Here is a 6,136-nt window from a genome sequence, read left to right as displayed (position 1 = left end):
AATCATTCATAAGTCCTCAGTTTATCAGGTTCGAGAATGGAGAGTTAAGAACTTGGAAATTGATTCCATTTTAAAGGCTTTGGACTCATTGGTTTATTAATAAAAAATAATTGCATTCAGCCGTAATAAATCACGACAAAGTGAGCTTAATTAGCTCCTATTAATAAACAATGAAAATTTATTCCAATCAGATTATCCATTCAGCGATCGTCTTAGCTGACAATATCCAGCGAAGGTTATTGGAACCATCTATATTTCCCGTTGCTTAATAGCCGATCAAGATGAGCGAGGCCCATTTATCATGATTGTTTTTTATTTTCATCAATCAGCAATTTTTTTCTGATGGTACAGGGGATGATGGGGCATGAATAAAAAGGGAATAACTTTCGTCATTAGACATCATGAAAAAAATTTCTAGCGATATCAATGCCCGAAAAAATTGATCCTCGTCCATAAAATTGAGTAAGGTTGATTAATATGGGGATGGCGGGAATCAAAAAAACGTCATCGGTAATCATCACACTCACAGAACTAAGTCTGTCATTAGCACCGTCATCAACAAAATTACTAACGACTTGGAAAAAATTAACACCTTTTGACAGGCGATTAATATCTTTATTATAGCTTTGTCGAAGGATATTCGAATACGTATTGATTATAATTTGACATCAATAACTTACAGACCATTACCACATAAACACGCATTAAAACAGCAGTCATAAAAAATCTCCTTCAGATGCCAATCATACATGGTTCGTACAAGCGTTTTACCAGGAAGTGAGGAGACAGAATATGAAAGTATGGGAGAGGAATCTGGTGAGGGGATATTAAATAAAAAATACGGCACATTTTTATCGGTGATTCCTTTGTAATGTAGGTAAAAGAAACTGACTATAAAGGTGGCTTCACACTGTCAAATACACGCTAAATTCCGTTCGAGACTCGTCCAATAAGCTTCCTCGATTGGATGAATGGATATGACGCCATGTCAACCGTCATGACTGCAAGCAGCTTGTCTTGAATCACTTCGTTTCCATCAAATTCGTCTGGTCTTGAACGGCTCTAATTTCTATTGAATCTCCAATGGTGTTGAAGCGTTTTGACCAATCAAAGGTTATCTAGCCCCCTCAGCACTACCTTGGAGATGGGATGAGTATTGACATCATGGTCGCCCTCCTTATATTTAACGAACATTTACGTTAAGCTAAAATCCACATGAAGCAGAAGAGAAGTTCATCACTTCAAGAAATGCATACAAATTATTTGCCTGTACGTTAAATTATGATCATAATTCTCTCTCGGTCCCTTTTTACGATTGCTATTATTCTTCGAATCAATTCAAGCATTTTTACAATGGTGTGAAAGGCCGTTCAACTCGATTCAAGATATGTCAAAAAATCGCTCTTGAAAGGCGGTCTCGAATGGTCTTGAATATCATTTAGCGTCCATGATGACTCGTTCCGCGTTCCTTGCCCAAGACATGTCAAGTAGTGTGAAAGATGCATAAGGAACACAGGCTGAACGGGAACGCGTGTGATAGCTACGTGAATTCAGTTTCGGTTGATATAGCGCAATTCGTATGAACCCTAGACTCGTGCGAAGTAAATTTTCTCCTCTGACATGCTCGTGACTTCCTGATACCTAGGGTCCATTTGCTTAGTATCTCAATTGTGTTGCACCCCCCTCTTCCATAATAACTAGGTTATGGTGGATCGTAAACTTTAGCCATTCGCTGGGTAGCCGATCATTTGGAAGAGGCGATGGCCTCTTGAGGTTACTCGCAACACTACGGAAATAAAGAGTATCCTTTTGGCAGGCTGTCCAAGTCCCTTGAATGATGGCTAAATTCATGTCACATCCACAGAAAACAATATTTGAATCGATCGAAGTCATGGTTGTCATGAAAGCTGATACATTTTTCGGAAAGTTTCCATTGTTCTGTTTCATAGATATAATTTTAAAACACAAAAAATTTCCCAACAAATCTGAATGCATTCCGAAAACTTTTGTAGAAGATCAGGCAATATCACTTTAAAAAGTTAAATATACTCATTACAAACTACTCGCGACTCGAGATCTATTGGGAATTTCATTAATTTAATTTATGAAATTACACCTTGAATAACTGTTATTTATGTGGACCATAATACTCAATATTTGGGTAATAATCAAAGGAAGGGAGTTATGGGCCAAACTCATAGAATTATCAAAAATAAATTCATTTCATTACGCAGGAATTTTTGGTTATTTGAGACTACTAACTATGTCAGGTTTATTTTGTAGAATAATGTTGACATTTTTGGCTGTTAAGCTGCATCTTTACGAAGAGTCAAATTGGTCAAACGCGGAATTCACTTGATGGCAATTTCCTTACCATTAACATTCAGCCACTAATCGGTGCGCTCAGTTCACAGAGAGCTTTCTTCCTGATTTTTCTGAGAGCTTGGCATCTTATAGTGCAGCTAACTTTCACTAAAAGCTAACAGTGTTACAGTTCTACAATTATAGCAGTTATTCAAGGTGTAATTCCATAACAAAAACAAATGATAACACCCAATAGATATCATATCACGAATTTTTTTATGCGTTTTCTGAGGCCCGTCATTGAATTTTATGTGCTTATTAGCATGGAAAAATGTACGTTTGAGTGTATGAAACAATAGGCATAGAAAATTTCCAATGTTCTGCTATCTCACTTCAAGAGATTAACATAAGTTTTACAACTTTTTTGTCACGGGCTTCTTAGCAAAAAGTAGAGAAAAAAACTTCAAAAATATCTGCACATGATAGATTCAAACAATCAAGTATTAGCAACTGACATCAAAATATACTTATAGGTTTCCATCCACAATTTTCTCGGTGAATAATAATTGAAATTTTTCATAATTTGGAATAGTGTTTCTATAATTTCGACAGTTTCATACTTCACATCAATCGCTGTGAGAAAAAAATGCCTTGGAACGGGAATCGAACAACGGACCTTTATCTTCCCTTTAGGACCATCATCCTCGGTATATTCTCATTTGAAAATCATGTACTTGAATATCGTAGTGGTCTGCGCAGTACCCCGGAAGGTCCGTGGCCCGATTCCCGGTCAAAGGAAATTTTTCTCTCATGGTAATGCATGTAAACTTCACTGCCAGCAGGAAGTTTTATACTTTTTCAACGCAATTACATTCCATTAACAGCAATAAATATACTAGTGCCTTATAAATAATAATTATTATTATTCATCATATTATTGTTATTATTAAATGCAAATAAGTGATTCCGAATATATGTATTTGATTGTATTTTGCAGCAAATATGGACTGCCTTAAGAAAATAATCTAAAAATATCACAGAATTACCTCCTCTTGCCCCATCCTGAACTATTTGCCATAAAACTGACGATAAAACTCCCTTCCAACTTATCCAGATTATAGCCGAGACCTACTTTAATAGTAAAATTGATATTATCGCCCACAGAGGAACCCGTTTCACAAATCTGCACCCATCCATAACGCTTTAATCCCCTTCTGGTAATACGGTCAGCCCAACAATAATAAAAATCAAAAAAATTTCAATACCCAAGTGGAGCTGTACCATTTCTTCACACCTCCATTCCCTACCATAACGGCGGGGGGTCGCCCCGAGAATCACCGGCCATTACGCTTGCCTCCCATCCCTCCGCCTCCATTAACGGGACGAGCAAATGCGTTCTCGTGTGAAGAGCGCCGGCGAACGCACGCGATCAAACAATTTTATAACACCCCGCATTCCAGCGGTCAGCCTCAAGGCGAGATCTCTCGCCGCTTACGTCCGTCCGTCTTTAAAAACGGTCGGCCGCCGATTAAGTAATATGCGCGCGCAATTTTTCGGTCGAAATGGAAAGGCCTTCTTCGGCTGCCTCCCTCCCACTCATCAGAAGAAGATTCCTTATAAAGAAGCGACGAAACCAGAGCAACCACTATAGCACCTCGTTAGCAATCTCACCCCCTCTACCCTTGGGGTGCCAGAGAAAGTTGGGTCCAAAAGAAGAAGATATCCAGAGCCTTCGGTATCCAGAGCTTCTGGAGAAAAGAGATGCCGTCGGCTATAGGGATGCCTCACGGGAGCCATCGCACTTCGTCTTAAAAGGATTACGTACAGATGATAAGGAAATAGGATGGATATACAGGGCGGAGAAATATTGTGTCAGAGATTTTTAACCCTGAATAACTGATGCCAGTGTGAGCCAAAATTACATAAAATGTTTGGCATTCGCGTATAAGAACAAAAATAAATAAATTAATCGGGATAAACCTTACCCGAAAAGGGAGGATGATAAGAAATTATTTTATACATAACTTCCATTGGTTAGAACACTATGGAGGATGGCGAAGAGGAAACGTGGATTAAAAAAATGAAGACACGTCGAGGGACAAGTGGATAGAATAGAATAGAATATTTTTATTATGCTCTAGGTAAAATCTATGAGAGCATAAAATGGAAACTACAGGAAATTTTCTACTCTTAATAAAAGGCATTCTGACAAAAATAAGGCGTTATGGAGATTATTGCTAGGCCAACAAGTAGTAGATATTTATACAAAAATGTAAAATATTCAATACTAATAACACAAAAATATAATTTTTAGCTTAGACAGTAATGAACGCACCCATAAATATACACATTTATAGAGAGTTTTGATAACAGAGAGTTCCAGAATCTAGACGCAGTTGGATGAAAAGATTTGAAATATATATTGGTGCGGGCTTGGGGAATTTGAAGGTCAGAAACACGGCGGGTGGAAATCGCAGTAACTTTTTTGCGGGGGATCAATAATTCGTGTGGATAGCAAGAATGAAGAAGGAAGATTCCAATAAAATATACGAATCAAGTAAAGATGGATGTCAAAGAAAGGTGAGTAGAGGGCCGCGTCAAACCAATTTTGAGAAACCGACCAGTAATAATGAGAATTGATAAAACAAGTATACATATTAATCATAAATAACGCAACAGTGGCTCAAATTCATCGTTCTGATTACGATTATCCGAGCGATCGTCCTGACGATAGTTGGCCGAACGAGCAGTGTGAATGCATGTCCTGACAATAGCTACTGTATTTCCGAACGTTGCCACTTCACGATGGTTTGGCGCTGGGAGACCGCAAGAGGAAGTGACAAGAGAAAGACGAAAAGTTCGTGAATCTCCGTTTGCTCGATTTTTTATTCATGCATTTCTCCAAGCAAGGAAGAATATGGACGGAAGAAAAATTATTGGTTAAACACACGCTGAACACAGTAATATCTTGACCATGCATACCGCAAAAGCTTTGCTAACCGTCAATTTCTCGTTCATTTTTGATGTCAGCACTAGAACGCAGCACAGATTTTAACCAACGTTGTGTGAATATACGATAGTTCCAATGATTGCTGGAACAATCGTATTCTGAACGAGGCAAAACAGATGTTGAGTGTCAATATTGACAACACTCATTAACGCTATTTTGCGTTACATCAGAGCTTGTTTGGATTTTATGCCAAAAGATAGCATAGATTAGAGCATTACAATTTTTAAAACATGTGCACATGAAAAATTGAATTCAATACAAATGAAAGAATCCGTAGTCCAAGAAAAAACCACCCTATAGGAACTAACAAGGTAACCGGTGAAAAATCGTGTACTTCAAGTAACTCCATTCCAAGCAGTAGGTAGAGCATAATAGACAGAGAAATTAAAATTCTCCAGGAATACTACTCAGTATTTATGAAGTCCTTTAAATGTTAATTATAAGAGAAATTTCATATTTTTAAAAATTTCAGAATTTTCTCTCCATAAGAAAAGTCGCTGCGCTTAGTGGAAACCAAGACACCTTCGGAGTGGAACGCGTCACGTCCCATCCTCATCTTAGGAAAGTAGAGAGAAAGAGATGAAGGAAACGGACCTCAGCCACCGGTGGCGAAAGGGAATGGAATAATTTAACCATTCAGCTCACGGCGAGTTCTCACAGATGCTCCGTTTAAACGATACGATCTCCAAAGGGAGTTGCGGAGGCGCTTCCTAGAGGCGTCTACGCGTGACAGCCGGCAGACGAACAACGACATTCCAGAATGGGACGACACCACCTAGTGACCACGACACTTCACGTCACTTGGGAGGAGATTTATCTAAA

This window comes from Ischnura elegans, chromosome 10 (genome assembly GCF_921293095.1).
Source record: "Ischnura elegans chromosome 10, ioIscEleg1.1, whole genome shotgun sequence".
NCBI lineage: Eukaryota > Metazoa > Arthropoda > Insecta > Odonata > Coenagrionidae > Ischnura > Ischnura elegans.
This window is presented reverse-complemented; position numbering follows the sequence as displayed.